We start from the raw sequence: 18,524 nt of genomic DNA, 5'->3' as shown, positions 1-18,524 counted from the left end.
ATCATATCCCCCTTTCTTTCCAACGTTTATGCTTTTTTTTTTCCCATTTGAATTGCCTAGAACTACTGGAGCAATGTTAATAATAATGTTAACCCCTGCTACTCCTAACTTTAAATGAGAACTACTTCAAGTCAATGGCAGGAATAATGCTGACGTCTGTGCTATGTTAAGGAAGTATGAAGTAATTCTTACTTTATTAAGAGTTGTTTCTTTTTTTAAGAAACTCAGAATTGATTGTTAATTTTTACCAAATTCCTTTTCAGCTTCTAGGGAAATGATCATTTTTCTCTTTTGTACTTTTAAAAATATGTACTAAAAATATTTAATATTGATATTTAGTTATTTCCTGACACTGTACTCTTCTTACACTCCTGGGATGAAAGAACATGGTCATCATGCATTATTCTTCTAATGTATGGCTGAGTTATATTTGCTAATACTAAGGATTTTTGTATTTTGAGAATGTCTAGAGGTTTCTTGTGTGTGCTTTGGCAGAATTAGGTTTAATACAGTATTTTTAAAAATGTATAAAATCTATGTTCTTGAACAAGTTGAAAAGCATTGCAGTTATAACCTTCCTTAGAAGGTTGCTGGGCCTACTAGTGTTTTGTGCAGATCAGGTTTTCAAATTTATCTGCATACAATTTAGCAATGTGACGTCTTACATTTAGTTTTCTAAATATCTGTGACTCCTTCTCATATTCTGTGCATCTCCATACATATGTGATATTGTGCCTTCTCCTTTTGTTCATGATTGGATTCAATAGGCGTTTATCTGTTTAATATTTTTACAATATCGTACAAAAAAACCCCCCCAAAAACCTCTTGGATTTATCAGCACCTCCATGTATTTTCTAATTCATCAATTTCTGCTTTTATATTTGGCAATACTTTCTTTCTGCTTTCTTTCCATTTATTTTATTATTTTGTTAACTTCTTGGACTGAATCCTTTTATTTTCATTCTTTTCTTGCTTAGTAATTTGTTTACATCTATGAATTTTCCTGAGTACTGTTTTAATCATATCCCATAGGCACTAATACACAGAACTCTGATTATCGATACTTTCTAGTTGATTTGGATTTTACTTTTTAATTTCTCCTTTGATCCAAGAGTTATTTTTTTCAGATGGCAGAGTTTTATGCTTCCCTTTGTTTTAGTTCTAGTTAAGTATAAGGAACCCTGGGAATTCCCTGGTGGTCCAGTGGTTAGGACTCCGTGCCTCCACTGCTGGGGGCCCAGGTTTGATCCCTAGTCAGGGAAATAAGACCCCACCAAAAAAAAAAAAAAAAGAAACAAACAAACTATTAAGAATAAGGAGCATACTGGTGTCTGAGTGATTCCCTCAGCAAAGGGACCAAGTTTCCAGCTCTGAAGACAAGGGGTAACATCCCAAAATATGGGCTTATTTTCCATTCCATCTTCATTTGCCAAGCAGCTGTCAAGAACAAATGCAATACTGCTTCATGAACTGATTGCTTCTCTGGGGTGCCCACAAGTGCATGTAGGGAGAAGCTTTGCAAATAAGTTGAAGAGTGGCTGTCCTATGGGACTGGAAAGATACCACAAAAGATTCTATATGTTACAAAGGAGGCAATGGTTCAGGCAGAGAAAGCAGCTGCTGAGAATACTCAGAAGCTGGAGAAACAGAAGAAGAAACACTTGAAGAAGGAAAGGAAACAGCTGGCTGCAACTGCCCCCAAGTCTTCAGAAAACAGCAGCAGTGTAGAGGAGGAATGTGAGGAAGAAGAAAGGTGCTGAGACCTCGCTGAGAGCCCAGAGAGCTGGCTGGAGCACACACCTGTCTGCTGGGCAAGTGTGCTCTGTGCTCAGCTGCCTCCCAGAGTCTAAGACCCCAAATGAAGAAAAAGCAAAAGCTCCAGGAGACTCCCCAGGAGAATGGAATGAAGACCCATCTCTTTCTCCAAACCCAAGAAAAAGAAATCTTTTTCCAAGGAGAAGCCAGTTAGCAGTGCTGTTGAAAAGACAGCTAGCAGTAGAAGTCTTCCCAAGAGGAAGAAATCTTTCCCCAAAGAGGAACCAGTTAGTGACCCTGAAGAGTCAGAAACAAGAGTGTCCCCAAGAAAAAGAGGAAATTCTTTTCCAAGGAGGAGCCACCCAGCAGTGGACCTTTAAGTCTGCTGGCAGCAAGAACAACAGCTCTAAGAGAAAGTTCCAAAAGCTATCCCAGGAAGATCCGAATGGAGACTTCGCTAGTCGGGCATAACACACAGAGATATTTCTCAGCCCATCCCTTATATCCTAATAAAAACAAATTCACAAGGGAAAAAGAAAAGAAAGAGCATAATCTACACATATCTCTGATTTTGGATTTGACTGAGTTTTTATTTGGGGACTAACAGGTATTCCTGGAAAAGAGTATTCATTGTTTCCAGGGTATGTTGTTAGTTATATACCATATATCATGCTATTAACATTCACTATGTTATTACTTATTTAGTTTGCTTTCTCTATCTACCAAGAGCTGGAAGAGATGAATCAAAATCTCCTACTGTAATCTTATTTGTTTCTCCTTGTATTTATTTTATAAATTTTACAGCTGTATTATTTGATACAGAGATTCCTGACCACTAGACTGTCATTCTTTATCATTAGGAAATGCAAACTCAGTTGATGCTTTTTGTCTTGAATTCAACCTTGTCTGACACTAATATCTGGACTCCATTTTTTGGATTTGAATTTGCTGGTTAAGTCTTTGCCCATCCCTTTACTCTCAAGTTTTCTGAGGCAGTTTTAGATCACAGGTCAGCAAACTCTGGCTTATAAGACAAATCTGGCCCATTGCCTGTCTTTGTTAAGTTTTATTGGAATGTTGTATATTACTGCTTTCATGCTATAACAGTAGAACTGAGTAGTTGTAATAGAGATTGTATAGCCACAAAGCCTAAAATATTTACTAACATATTATTTGCTGGTCCCTTTTTAGATGCATCTCTTAACAGGTTTGACTTTTTTGCTCCAATCTGAGTCATTTTCTTTTAATAAATGTTTATCCAATTCATAATTTTATATTTACTTACATGACAAATGTTTCATCTTAATTTTATTACCTTATTTTTGTATTGTTTTTAGCTTTCAATTCTGTCTTTATTACTTGTTTCATTATATAGTCTGTTTTCTTGGAAGATTTATAGTCTGTGTCCTTTAGATATCATTTCTTTACTCCAAACTAAGAAAATTAGTATATTTAGCATTATTGTGATTAATCTCATGTTATGAATGAGAAAAATTTCCATTTTTATTAACTACCTACCCATCCCAACTCAGTATTTCTTCCTTAGGTTATTTCTACATTGCTATAGCTTATGACATTTTAATGTTTGTCCTACATTTAAAATTATTTGATGCTAATCACTAATCTTTTAACTCAGTTTTCAATTCATCTCTTGATTCAATAGCTTATAATACAGTTACCTCCCTTCCACCTTCCCCACCGAGGGCTGACTTATAGGAAATAAGTCATGGTTTTTGTGTTTAAAAATACATGTCAACTGATATTATACTTAAACTAGGAGCTTGCCTGGACATAAAAATCTTGGGGTTTTTTTATTGTTGTTGTTGTCTATTGACTTTGTGTAATTTTTCTCCATGTCTCCTAGAACGTAAAAGCCTGAGGCCAGCCTCTGTTGATTTCTCCCCCCTCCCCTTACTTTACCTAACAATAAAAGTCTTTATAGGAATTCTCTGGCAATCCAGTGGTTAGGACTCAGCACTTTCACTGCCTGGGCCCGGGTGGGTTCAATTCTTGGTTGGGGAACTAAGATCCTGCAAGACACATGCTGTGGCCAAAAAAGAAAAAATTTAAAAAAAAAGCCTTTATATTTAAAGACTAGAAACCATTCTAGAATTTCAATTCATCTTTTATTGTGGGAAACTCTTCCTTAAAATCTTGAAATTTTTTTTCTACTTCATTTATTCTACTGTATTCTTCAGGGGTATCAATTAATTGGTATGGTAGATTTGCTGTCTTCCATATCTGTGTCTGTCTCTAGACTTTATTTTTACTTTTTCCATTTTGGATTGCTCAAATTTCTCAAGCTTACCTCTATTATCCTCACTTCTATAATGTGAAGTGAGGATAATGGAGGTAAGCTTCATTTCTATAATGACTATACTTTCCTCTTCTATTTCATACCCTGGTTCCATTAGCTCATCCTTATATCTTATGCATTTCTTGAGCTTTTGTGTCTCATTTTTAAACTCCTGTTTCAGAGGAGACATGTCTCACCCCCAACTCTGCACATCACCTCCCACCATAAGGAACTATTTATTCTTAAGTTTTAATTTCTCCGTTCCTTCTGAAAATGATCAACAGTCTTCCCTTAAGGCTTGACACAATGCTGGACTAGTCTCCCCAACTCACAGGGGCCCACATGGCATACACTGGGGGATGATAATTTAGGCTTTATTTCTCTTCAATTGACCAGATTGGCAGCTAAATGGCTGCCTGCTGCCAGTGTCTCTTCTACTCTCAATTTCTCGCAAAAATAGTACAACTATATGGTTTGTTATTCAACCCCACCTCTCTTGCCACTCAGGGAGCACAGTGTATATACCAACTTTGACATTCCTAGTAAGGGGATCACTAGTTGTGTCCTCATGGTGTGTCGCCTACTTGGGAGGAAGCTGCTCTCCCCAATTTGCTTGAGTTCTACAGAGGAAATCATCCTCTCCTTGCATCCTCTCTTGCCCTGGTTCCATTCCCACTGCACTTAATTAAACAGTACTAATTCACATATTCATATTACAAGGTTTTGCTAATTATCAAAGATTGAGTTTTTCTTCTGTTTCTCATTGCCCTTATTCTTTTTAGTTGGTTTAGAGAAGACAGAACAGGGATGTTAGCATTCTGCCATCATTAACCAGAAGTATCTGTTAAAATTCTGAATAGTAAAATATACCAAAGTAAAATCAAAATCATAAAACAAATTTATTATCTAAGTTTTACAACAAACGTATTCCTTTAAAGAATCAACACGCTATTAAAGCAGTTACTAAACTTGATTCATTTTCACTACGTCAGATCCACATGATTCTAGCTTTAATGACAAGTATTTATTTATTAAACACTTATGACAAGTCCATCATTTTCTGAGAAGCTATGGAGAACATTAATAGTAAAAGACATAATTCTTTCCCTTAGAAGATTATAATCTATGCAATGAGATATGCTCAAAAGAAAGGAAGTGAATAACTGGAGGACTTCACCCATAGCTCTGCATAGCCAGACTCCTCTGGTCTTGCCAAGCCCAAGGACAGGCCCTCTGTCCAGAGCAATAGATGTCTTCCTCTTAGTGTCCCCTCCTCCAGCCAGCGCTAGCCTCAGAACAGAGCTTAGTTGTCACCACATGCAGATTCCCAAAGGCTGAGTTAGTTACATGATCCTCTGAGGTACTCTGTGCATTTCCCTGTTTTAACCCTCATCACATTCTACTTTGCCTGTTCTTCTGTTGTCTTCCCTCTTAGGAAATAAGCTCCTAGAGGGACAGTTTTCTGTTCATCATTATATCACAGAGCTTAGGACAGTGCCCAGAAGTTAATAGCTGCTCAATAAGTACATGCTGCTTACATAAATAGCTTCTGTGATAGTAACTCAATTCTAGGTTGTCTACACAAAACAGGTTACTAGATTCACCCATCAATCATTAAATAATCACTAAATTGGTATTTCAGACAGTCTACACAATAATTTCTAATAGCCATAGCCATATATTAAGAGACAGTATAATTTAGAAGCTTTAAAATTTTTGAATATTGACGTTTAATTCTCATGAGGTAACACCAAACGTTTCATCAAATAGATTCATACATATAATTTGCTACCCAATGTCTATTTGGCATATAATGTTTTTTAAAAAATGTAAGAATGCATTAGAAGCTACCTATTCAACTTCCTTCTAACTCTAAGAATTCATTAATCTATCCAACTGCCCTCTTTCAGCATTTGCCACAAAGTGCCAAAGCTCTTGCTAATGACCTCTATGCTATTACAAATAGGTGTTTAACTGCAACATCTTATAAGCAACTTCTCTTTAATCTTAATTTTTTTTCTTCTCCCTGTGATTATTTTTTCTATTAATTTATTTTTATTTTTAACTTTTTAAAGTCCTACTAAAAGTCAACTTTCCATCTTTTTGAACAATCACCTATCTGTTCTCAATTTTTTTAAATTAATTAATTAATTTATTTTATTGGCTGTGTTGGGTCTTTCTGCTGTGCGTGGGCTTTCTTTAAGTTGCAGTGAGTGGGGGCTACTCTTCATTGTGGTGCGCGGGCTCCTCATTGCCGTGGCTTCTCTTGTTGCGGAGCGCAGGCTCTAGGACTGTGGGCTTCAGTAGTTGCAGCACATGGGCTCAATAGTTGTGGCTCACAGGCTCTAAAGCACAGGCTCAATAGTTGTGGTGCACGGGCTTAGTTGCTCCGTGGCATGTGGGATCTTCCTGGAGCAGGGATCAAACCCATGTCCCCTGCATTGGCAGGTGGATTCTTAACCACTGCGCCACCTAGGAAGCCCTGTTCTCAATTTTCAAATCCCTCTTTTAAAAGCCCAATGCAATCTTTATACTTACATTTTCAATTCCCTAATGTATTCAGACTCACTTTATATACCATAAAAGGAAAGAATGTTAGGGCAAAATGGCCCTCTGAAATCTAACTTACTTCTTAATGAGTATTATTTCATATCAAAATCACTTTGTCTATAGGGACTTCTCTGGCAGTCCAGTAGTTAAGACTCCACGCTCCCAATGCAAGGGGCACGGGTTCAATCCCTGGTTGAGGAACAAAGATCCCTCATGCTGCACAGGGTGGCCAAAAAAAAAAAAAACGCTTTGTCTATAAGCTGGAAACAACTATTCATCTAGTCTTCTCTACATTAACAGGCTTTTCTTTTTTAATTAAAGAAGAAATCATGACAAAAGCACTAAGGCAGATCTCAGGGGGAAAAAAAAACCTATATATTTTTCATTTTTTACATCTAGCCTCCCACCACTGAAGTTCTCTACCCATACTCCACCAAAGGTGAAGTTCACATGGCCTTCATTCATTGACATTCATTGTAAGATAAAATAAGAGAGGAAACATATAATGTACAAAGTCCACATGATCTTAATCAAATGCCTTATAGACCCTAATATTTAAATACTAACCCACTGTCTAATCCATGTAGAACTATATCTAAGCTCTACCTTTCAATATACGGTATCACTTTAAAAAAAATCCTAACCAGACTAAATTTATCACAGCTACAGTAGATACTATCTTCAGCTGTGGAAATAGCTTGCTTAGAATTAGAGTACAAACAGATCAATGCTCCCTTAAAGAAGAGAATTAAGGTAATTAAGCACTTAAGAGCAGCACTAGAATATACACTTTTATTAATTATTACCAAGAAAGCAAAAATAACTATTACTGAGAATAGACTCACAGAAAGAATATTTTCACAGCAAACATATCCACATACTGGAATTCAGCAGAAGAAAATATGGGTAGGTATAAAATTAAAAAAAAAAAATCCTCCTTGATATTACATGCTGAGTTTAATAAAAAACATAAAACAATTCCTTTCCCTAGTTTCTTTTTTCTTGCAAATGTGGAGGAATAAGACATTAGCAAGGAGAAAAGTAAGAAAGATAAGCTTTTAACAAAAGCAACCTACAGCCCTTTTGGTCTTCCAACTGCAACCATAAGCCAATTTGAAAAAATATGAACATTATTCTCTTTGGGACTGCCACTGTATCACCTCCATGTGGAATCTCTGTATGTCATTACTGTTCTTTTGAGTCTCGTGTTTCAGAAGCATGTTCATTTCACTGCCACAGCATTTGCCCCTAACTGCCATCTGTAATTTTATATTCTGCCCCTTTCAAGAGCCTGGACCTACAACATACCTTACAATTTTTTTCCTAATCCAACATGAACCTAAATTCTCAGAATGTTAGTTTTCTAATATATTTAATACAAACGAAAAGAATTTTTACTTATCCCAAATCATATAAAGTCTTAAATAGCGTGTCCCCCTAATTAAAGCTCTTTTTTGAAATGAGTGTTAATTCAACTTTATAGAGCATAAAAAGGTAATACTAATCAGATGAGTACACTGATTTAAAAAAAAAAAGCAATATCCCACATATCAATGTGAAAAGTAGTAAAACTAGACTCAGAAATGATAAAAATCAACTGATGTGATTCAAAGAGAAAGATCAGTGAGAAAAACTGCCTATCACTCCAAAATATAAACAATATTCAACATAAAGTTCAACTAGAATATTTAAAAATAAATTAAATGCTTATTGAATGTCTATTATGTGCCAAATACTGTGCTCAAACAGTACTGTGCAAATAAGTTTGCATTATGAATTTTAACTAAAATGGCCTTTATGCTAGTTGAGTTCCTTACCTCAATTATTAGAAAAGTAAGAATAGCTCATGCAGCAGTTCAGAGCACTTACTGGCTTTAGTGACTATCAGAGATGGTGCTTCAATCTGGTTCTGCTAATTACTGGGTGTTTGACCTTGGGCACTGTATTTAAGTTTCAGTTTTCTCAGTTGTAAAGAGAGTATTATAGTAGTATGTACCTCACTGAGTCACTTAGGAGAATTAAATTAGGTATTTCACATGCATGGTATGCAGCACATAGTAATCACTTAATGTTAACTACTGTTAGAAGCAGTAAGTAGTAGTTTATTGGTATTATCATTTTAATCAAAGATCTGCAGGGCTGAAATGCAGTCTCCAGCTGCTGGTGGTTTTCTGAATAGTACAATGTAATTCTCCATTAAGTCAGGCCCTCCCACCTTTTTGAGGCTAGGGTAATAGAATCCACTGAGAACTGTTTCCTATAATCCATATTAAAAATCTAATATTAAAAATATTTTCTCCTTTCTATAGAACATCTATATACTGGTGTCCTTAGGATGAAAATACTAGCAGAATGAGCAGTGTTTGATGGGGTTACAGCATTTATTAGCTCCAGTTAACAATCTTTACAACAAATGCTTTCTGAGTTTCTGTCCATGCCACAGTCACCCTCAATACAGAAACCCTATATTGCAGAACAAGAAGAAAGAAAAATTACTTTGTAGCTATAGTCCTCAAAGTTCTTTTGTTCTAAGAATCTGAAACTAATGGCCTCTTTTGTTGCTAAATTCCAGGTACACTGTTCCATTCTTATCTCACTTGACCTCTCTGTAGCACTTGACACTGCTGACCACTTTCTCTTTCTTGAAAAATCTCTTTCTGGCTGCTCAGTCAGTGGCTTCTCTTGACCCCCACATTTAAATGTCAATGTTCCCCAAGATTCTTTTAATCTTGTTTTATAGGTTATAGGGATGCCAGATGAAATGTCTACACTGGCCGCGGGGGTGGGTCTTGGGCAGACTTTGCTCATCGAAAGGCAGCAGACTCAAACCACTTCCAACAAGTTGTTGTGATTAAAAAAACAAAACACACACACACGCAGACCCAGGGTTTCCAGATCTTCAAATTTTTCAAAGAAGATAAAAATCCACATTTTCCCACAAAATGTTTTCCATGTCAGCAGCTCATTCAAACTGTTAAAACAGAAAATGTGTGACCTTGAGCAAGTTCTTTTACAAATCTTTTCCCTCATTTATAAAGTCAGTGATAGTCACACACAAACACACAAAGAGTAGAATGCCAAACAAAACATTTTTACAGGCTTTCATTTTAATTTCTGCTCTGCATCTACCCCAAGGCTAGATTATGCCAGGTTTCAAGCAAATGTATAAAACTGTGAATATGTAAATGCATTTTACTGGAGAAGGGTCCAGAAAGTTCATTAGATTCCCCAAAATAACTAAGAACCACCGAATAAACCAAATTTTTCTACTTCCACAACTGCAGCTGTTATCCATACGTGGATGGTTCCCAAATCTACACCCGGTCAACCTATGAAGACCAGTTTACCTCTGTAACCAGCCTCTCCACTGACTTCTCTCCATCTCCACTGCCACCTTCAATCTCTTCTCAGCAGCTGTCTCACTTGCCCTCCTTTGTTCCACTTTTTGTCTGATTCAAATCTTCTAAAATGCAAATAATTTATTTGGCCAAAGGCCTACATAAATGTAAAAGGAGTCCAAACCCCTCTGCCTAAGCACAAACTCCTTAGAACCTGGCCAGGTTGACCACTCCCTCTCCCATTATAGGTTCCTACTCCCCCAATTCCTACAGTTTGCAATACAGAATACGCTTTTGTCCTTAGGCATTTATTAGTACTTGCTGGTCCCACCTCCTGGAATGCCTAACTCCTCCCATTTGCTCAGGGCAGAAATCACCCCCCTGGGAAAAATCCTAACTGCTTGCCCCTAGGCCAAAATAAGTAGGTTTCCTTCCTCCAGGCTAAACTATTCCTCTTCATTCAAAGTTGTAAATGTCAGCTTTTTCTTCTCCACTAGACTAAAAACTCCTCAAGGGCAGACAATGTGTCTTTTCATTACAAGGCCCAGAGCTACCACTAACCAGTTGAATGAATGAAACTGCACTGGTTTCAGCAAATCCTACCATCACCTCAGATAAACATCCTACCCTCCCAAGGTGAGCCTACCAAAGCCACAGACTACTCAGCCCTTCAAAGCCATGCAACACACACACACCTGCAGGCAGACAACTTCAAGAGTTTAAAAGGAGCTAGAAGTAAACTCACCTTCTTTGCCCACTGGTGTACTTACCACTCCTTTACATTTACCAACTCACAGAGTTCAATGGTAGAGACTAGGCTAACATCAAGCTGCTGAAACTTTCTGTGAATATACTGATGCTTTTTTACTGGCACAAAAATATTTATTTGCCCCATGAAGGTCATTATTATATTGTATCTGTACTCAAATACTTATTAGTATTATTAATATAGGCTGAGTCAAGCACTCATTCACATTGAAAAATTCACATCGAGAATATTAAAAATCTTTAAAGGAAAACATTACATAAAGGTCATGCACCAGGCACCACTCTAAAGGCTTTATGTGCAATTCCTCATTTAATAATCACAGCAACTGTATGAAAAAGGTGTTATTGTCACCCCCTTTCACAGATGAATAAACTGAGACTTAATGAGAGTAAGTAATTTATCCAAGCCACATAGGTAGGACTCAAAGCCAATTTGACTCCACAGCCCAAGCTTTTAACCAATACAAAACTATACAATATTGTTAAATGGAAGATCCTGAGATTATGTAGCATGCACATAATCACACAAAATCACAAAATGGGAGAAAAAAAACACAACAAAATGTTAACAATGGTTCTCTCTTGACTGTGATGAATATGAGCAAATACTACCTTTAGTCAGAAAAAAAGCAAACAAACAAGGGAAATAGTATAGACAGTGCTAACAGAAAAGTAAAGTGCACTAGGGGAATGAAGAGCCAAGCACGTGGGCTATCTCATCTAATCCTTACATCAAAAAAAAAGGTTATTTCCATTTTACAGGTAAAGACTCAGGAACCTGCCCAGTGGAAGACCTGGGATCAGAGAGAACCCAAGGCCCAGTCCAGACAAACATGGCTGCCTGCAGGATAGTATGCTACAATAAAATGCAATCAAAAAGCTGTCTTAAAACCAAGTCACATTCTGGGAAGGAATCAGAATCAAGCAGCCTGGCATCTTAAGTGCAAGAAGGGTAAAAAGAGAGGCCTAAGCTTTTCACTTTAAGCTGATCAAGAGTATCTGCAAGGGTCCCCAAAAAGCCAGGACCAGCCACTACAGTTGGGGTTCTGGAACAAACTTGTACCGGATGGAAGTGGGAAGGAGACTCCACTGCTGTTTGTTTTGCAAAGCACAGAGTTGCATTAGCATAAGTTAAATGGACTTGGATGGGACACCATTGTATATGCAGTGGAGCACCTCCTTTGGGGGCAATTTGCTGCCTCCAACCCAGTCTCACCAATTCATCCGTTGTTCACAAGTTACCAGGTGTGTGGGGGAGAGACGGGGTGCTACCTGTCTTAAAATATTGCAGTCCAACTGTATTCAGATATAAATGACTTCTCATTATCCATAACTACTGTTGCAAACCTGGATAGTGAGCGCTGCTAACCCTGGGGGTACATTTCAGGTAAGAATAAGTGGATCAGCATTTTTTTTGAAATGACATTTAATTTTGGGTGCTCTGACTTAGAAATTTTTAAATCCCTCTGAACTATAATTTCATTTCTCTAAAAATAGTACTAACATGATTTACTGAGAAAAATGGTTGGGGTAGGGTATACAAATTTCCTTACACAAGCTTTCAGAGGAAAGAAAACTTTATTACTTGAGACTTATAAATGAAAATCAAACATCTATTTTTGAAACTAAATATCTAATAGTGAAAAAGTTATTACCTTACCAACTTAAAATTCAATATTTGCCTTGAAAGTCTTTTTTTAGTTTCAAGTACAATGTAACTTTTTAGATTATCAAACCCACCATTCCTTCAAAAATAAAGTAGCCCATGGGGTGATCAGATTAGGAAAGATGTGGGAGCAAGGTTGAGTACAAAAACTTCGGGGATTTGTACATATACAGAATTTTAAAGTTTGGGAACATGAAGCCACCAATATACCTTAAAAATATCAAATTATGAGGTAAGAGATTTTTTTTTAAACCTTAAAATGTCCTAAGAGACTCATAGACCGATTTCTTCCATCCAATATGCTCGAAAAATAAGGACAAGCTATAACAGAAGTAATAATTTTGGGTACACAAGTATATGAAAACATCCAAATCAATAAGCAATTTCAATTAATCAATAGAGTCAAACAAGCATTAAATGTAATTTGCATTTCTGTATGAAATCCATACAATCTCACATATCAAACCTTTCTTAAGTAAAACACTAAATGGCTGGATGGCTGTCATTGTGGAGAAACAGGAGTTTTATTTTAGGCAGACAAAAGGAAAAGAAGACACACTTCGTAAGAATCACAGAAGGAATCTCACTTCCACGCCTAACAGAAGTTAGCGCTGATCAAGTCCTGGGTTACCCATTGCCCTGCAAGTGCCAGCTTGTCCCTGGGTAATAGTGTTGGGGGGGGGGTGCGGGGCGATGAGTGGTCAGAATGTGGAACACCTCTGCCAGCCAACTCCAGCCAGCTATCAGGCAGGACACATATACCTACACACAATCTCCTAGGTCCACTAAAAAGAGCTCAGAAGAAAAGAGCAAATGAAAGAGCAAAAATCACCTCTCCAAACATGCCCACGCTGGTGGCTGGTAGTGGGGGGCAGGGCACATTAACATTTCGACTTCCACACTAAAGAACATCAGGAGGTTAAGTGTGGCCACAGGAAACATCCCATCCCCGAAAACCAGGAAATCTAGACTTGGAAATTTAAGTTTTCGACTTTTTTTTTTTTAAAAAAAAACTTTCAAAACTCACGGCACCAAGATATAGCTAAAATTGAATCCGTTTAAACACAGAGGAAAAAAAAATAAAAAAGCAAAAACAAAACAAAAAAACCCGATACCCAAACCACACTGTGTCAGCTACGTTCAGTTCCCTGAGGGCTCTTCCACAGACCCTTCTGAGTTGTGGCAATAACAAGTTTCCTTAAAATCCCCATTTTTCTATTTCTAGAGTCGAACGTAAGAATATCACAGAAATCCAAATAGTTATTATCAGAATAAATAAACTACTGATCCTTAAAATGTAGACTTTGTTTCAGGAGCTGCCCTGCCCACCTCCACTCCCTCTTCATTCTTAATGCTTCCCAGCAGGGTCCGTCCTGCCAACCTGGGTCTCCCTCTTGGGTCCTGTCCCCCTGTTTGTTTTCCCGGGCGGTGACCAAACAGGACAGGAAACTCCTCCATCTGGGGGCTGCTCCAAACATCCAGCCCCCTCGCTCTGACAGTCTCCTCCCCGCTCCCTACATCTTTCCCTCTGCAAGGCTGTCCAGAAAAGGGGCTCGAGACCCAAAGGAGTCCGGGATGGGAGGAGGGTGGGTGCTCAATCTGAAAATAACACCCCCCGCTTTCTGGGGTAAGGGCTAAAAAAGCGATTAGGAAAGCCTGCGATTAGAAATACCACTTGAATTTACCTCCTCCCTTGCCACTGCAACTAGCCCAGTCACTAACTAATAAGCTAAGACAAATCCCTGGAAAACTTTCGCAAACGGGCCGAGAGGGCCCTCTCCCCCGCCGAGGGGCTCCCGGGGACGGGGCTGGAGTTTGCTGGAAGGGCTCGCCGGGGAGCGGGGTGGGGCGCGGGCGAGGGGTGCAGGGGCGGAGTACCTTCCATGGACAGGAACTGGCAAAGAGTTTCAAAATAGCCGGGTGCTCTCCCCCACGCCCTCGGGGGTCGCGAGCGCTAGGACCGGGGCTCCCCGAAAGTAGGCCAGCCCCCAATTCGGGCCTAAAAGGAAACTTTCCGGGCCGCGGCTGCACCTGACTCCTCACCGCCCCTCCACCCCACCCCACGCCCGCCAGGCCGCCCGCCCCGCCCCGGCCTGGCCGCCCGGAGCGCAGAGGAGGGGGAGAAATAAATTCAACTATTACCGGAATCGGGGGTGGGGGGCGTCGGCGAGAGACCGGGGGAGGGGGAGGCTGGGCGCCCATTCCCCACTCCTAGGCCCTGACGCCCCTGTCCCGGCCACCCGGGCCTGCCGCCCCGCGGGGGAGCCTCCCGGGGGCCCGCGCAGGACTCGGCCCAGCAGCGCCGCCGTCCCGCCCGGAGGCCCCGGGGGACCCGAAGGGGCGCGGGGAGGCCCGGGGTGCGGGGGCAGGGCGCGGCCGCCGTGGGGCCCACCCGCCCGAGGCCTAACCGGCGCCCCCCCCGCCCCAACCTCGCCCCACACCCCCACCCCGGCCCGCGCAGGGCGCGCCGCTCGCCCCGCTCCGGCCCCGACTGGACCCCCGCCCCGCGGCCCGCCGTCGTCGCCCGCGGACGCCCCCCAGGCCCCCGAGTCCCCAGTCCCCGCCACCCCGGTGCCGGCCCCTCTCACCCTTTCATTCTCTGCCCGAGGCCTGGCGCGGGCCGGCGAATCCCCGGCCTCACGTAAGCGCGCTCGCCGCCCGCCCTGCCTGCGCGGCCCAGCCCGCCGCCCTACGGGAGCCCGGGGATGTGGGCCGGGCCTGGGGCCGCCTCTGCTTACCTTTCAGCTGCTTTTTTTTTTTCTCCTTCCCCCCTTTTCCCTCGGTTGGGCTGACAGATCAGAGTGAGAGGCGCTGGCAATGGACTAGGAAGCTCGGCTGCCGATGCTATTGCTCCCCCCTGGGCTCCGGCGAGAGCCTTTCCCTGTCAAGCAAGAGGGGTGAGGATCATATTTTTATTTTGGAAACTAAAAAGTGCTCCCAGGGTCGGTGATTATTAAGGGGAAATCCCTGAATATACTCTCCAGCCAAGAAGGCAGGGCTGCCGGGGCTGCACAAGAAGAGGCAGCAGCCTCCTACAGCACCACTACAGGCACTGCGAGGACATAACACCAGAGAGCAGCTCCTCTGCCCTCCGAAACGACAACTTTCCTACCATCTTGGAGGCAGAGGAGAGGGGGGCCGGGGGGAAAAGTGCACCCGCTCCCGATAAAGTACAAATTTCTACTTCTCATCTCCGGAAAAAAGTCCACAGCGGCCGTCTACACCGGCGCCTGGGGGAAAAAGCGGGGAAGAAACTGGGGGTGCTTGAGAAACGTTTGCATTTGCACCAGGGGGAAAAATGTGTCTGCATCTTCTGATGGAAAGAAATCTTTACAAGACACAGGTTTTCCGGTGATTATTGTTTTCTATTTTCTATTTAATTTTTTTCCGTGTTAGTGATAGTGGTATTTGAATTTTTTTTTCAGGCTAATGATTTTTTTCCATTACAGATTTAAGTCCTGGGTCTGGTGGTCAGTTTATAAATTTGGACTTCAAGAGACTTCCTAGCCACTTTATTTGTCTACTTATTTATACGTTTTTGTATTGATACATAGAGATATTTATATGTTTCCTTATATATAAAAATTTCTGGTGTATATGCCCCTCCAAACTGAGATTGCTGGAAGACAATTATAAAGGGATGTCTTTTGTCTCCTTTTCTCAAAGCAATGTAAATAAAACCTATTGACTGTCCAGAAAGGCAAGATACAGCTGTTTATTTTTCACAGTGCAAATTAAGGCAGAGATCACTGGGGGTTAAATACAACTTACGTATAACTGACCACGTTTCTAGAAATAATGCCAGTGCTGTTATGGTCTGCCCATGAAAAAAGGTTACTGTAAAACTGGAAATAGATTTTAAAGACAGCTGTAGATTTTTTTTTTAGGTAAAATTGCTTATTTAGAATTATATCCAGGCATTTAATTTTTATTTTAATTTAGATCCTTAAGGTTTAGATCTTTGGTGTATTACACGTTGCTGTCCACTTTCTGTGTCATAGAATTGAGACGTGTCTATTTTTGTTAGAGTTGAAATGTTCAGAACTTCCAATGTGCTGCCAAACTGTGTGAATTGCTTTTAATCTATTGCAGTGAAGGTCATGAATATATTTTTTTTCAATAAGCAACGCTCAGTGGATAGATGGGATCAGTTACACCGTGCTGAGGTAGCACAGAGGTGAGGGGGGGGGGCTGCCCACTTGTAACAATTCCCATAGAACTCTTATTGGAAGAGAACAAATTACAGAGAGATTTTGCTGTTTTTATGATGAAAGAGAAGTATACTAGAAAATGAACAAAAGGTCTTTTTGTATGTTCCACAGGGAATGATGAAGGTGCAGGTCGGCTGACAGTGGAAATAAATTTGTAATATTAGTGCCTTGTACAATATTTATTTATTTATTTGGGATATTTAATTGGGGTATAGTTGCTTTACAATGTTGTGCTAGTTTCTGCTGTACAGTGAAGTAAATCAGCTATGTATATACATATAGCCCTGCTTTCTTGGATTTCCTTCACATTTCGGTCACCAAAGTGCATTGAGTTGAGTTCTCTGTGCTATCTTTATAGCAGGTTCTCGTTAGTTATCTATTTTATACATATTACTGTATATATGTCAATTCTAATCTCCCAATTTGTCCCATCCTTCTTTTCCCCTCTTGGTGTCCATACATTTGTTCTCTACATCTGTGTCTCTATTTCTGCCTTGCAAACCAGTTCATCTGTACCGTTTTTCTAGATTCCACATACATGCATTAATATATGATATTTGTCTTTCTCTTTCTGACTTAGTTCACTCTGTATGACAGTCTCTAGGTCCATCCACGTCTCTACAAATGTCCCAATTTCATTCCTTTTTATGGCTGAGTAACATTCCATTGTATATGAATACCACATCTTTATTCATTCATCTGTCGTACTCAGAATATTTAATTTCTTTCATTTAAAATTTATTACAGAGCATTTAGAAATAACTGATGACTGATTTTTAAATGTTTATTTTTTGAGCTTCCAAATTTAGAAATTCCCATAATAAAATGAGTTTAGCTAATGCATGTAGCAGATATGTATGATTTTCATCCTGACCCCCATCTTTATCATCTAAATTTGAATACAGTACCTGAATAGTCTTGGTTTTCTTTTGCAGTTTTTTTCCTTACTCTTTACTAGAAAAATCTAAAGTAATTAAAGTAAAATTAACTGATTCTTATCTCAGAAATTTCAATTATGAAGTTGTGTTCTAGTTACAGTTTTTTTTAAACATTTGGAAATCAAACACTTTGGTCATAATAGGGAAATCCTTTCCCTTAATGAAGAAATCTAGTGGACTTGAAAAACGTGTTTTTGAGCAACTTGTTCCGTATATGTGACATGACTTTATAGATATGCTTTGAATTTTTCAAGAAATTAAGATGTGTTTGCTTTAGTCTGACTGCAACCTTTTATGCGATCTCTCTTGTGACCCACAAGCTTGTTTGCGTGATGTCTATCTGGGGTTAGGGATATGGTACATAATCTTAGCATTTGAATGTCTTTCTCTTTATAAAGCTTGACTTGTATAGGGCTATGATCCATGATGTTTGTCCATCAGCTGAGCTAAACAGCCCAGACTTGGGGAATTATAGTGGCAACAAGAAAGAAATCCTGCTACATTTGCAACATTGTTGACTTTGATTGGTCAGTGTTTACTTCAGTTGATAACTGAACTCATTTCAGGTGTTATATCTCTTAATTCCTAGAAACTACAGGTGCTAACAAACTACTGACATAACTAACCGTAAATAATCCTATTTTGCCCAATAAAATTCCCAATACTGTTCTCAAATTTGGCTAACGTTGAACACCTAGTACATCTTGGTAACCTTGCTGGACACTTTTGTGTATGTGCTCTGGTTTAATTCCCCCAAGGGCTCTAAAATGTATTATTTTTCTTTCCTTTCTCCCCTTTTCCTCCTCCTTTCCCTGTCTTTCTTCTTTTAAGTACAGTTGGGATAATCATCTTAAATTTCAAGGAGTGTGGACGTTCTTGGCCCTAAGGCTTCCAGTAAGATTCCAAATCCTTTTGCTCTGTTGTTTCCGAGGTGCCTACCACAGCTCTGTATGTAATATTTGGAAATGTTAAGTTTCTGCCATTTACTCTTTGCCAAAAACA

General features: G+C 39.8%; 1 protein-coding gene and 1 pseudogene across 4 annotated transcripts in view; one reads left to right on the top strand and one right to left on the bottom strand.

Annotated features, from left to right (window-relative positions):
• INO80D (INO80 complex subunit D) overlaps nucleotides 1-15,239 on the bottom strand; it is a 66,902-nt gene extending 51,663 nt beyond the window's left edge. For 2 of the 4 annotated variants that reach the window (XM_057745108.1, XM_057745110.1), the window contains exon 1: nucleotides 15,112-15,234. The gene's annotated coding sequence lies outside the window, so the exon portion shown is untranslated. Of the gene's footprint in view, nucleotides 1-14,251; nucleotides 14,351-15,111 lie in introns of those variants that run through there. The other 2 variants (XM_057745111.1, XM_057745109.1) reach the window with 2 other exon arrangements.
• Nucleotides 387-2,226, top strand: LOC130859214 (nucleolar protein 56-like; annotated as a pseudogene).
• Nucleotides 15,240-18,524: the final 3,285 nt, after the last annotated feature.

Source organism: Hippopotamus amphibius, chromosome 8 (genome assembly GCF_030028045.1).
Source record: "Hippopotamus amphibius kiboko isolate mHipAmp2 chromosome 8, mHipAmp2.hap2, whole genome shotgun sequence".
NCBI classification, from domain to species: Eukaryota; Metazoa; Chordata; class Mammalia; order Artiodactyla; family Hippopotamidae; genus Hippopotamus; species Hippopotamus amphibius.
The sequence above is the reverse complement of the archived record's forward strand: the minus strand, read 5'-3'. Positions and strand labels throughout refer to the sequence as shown.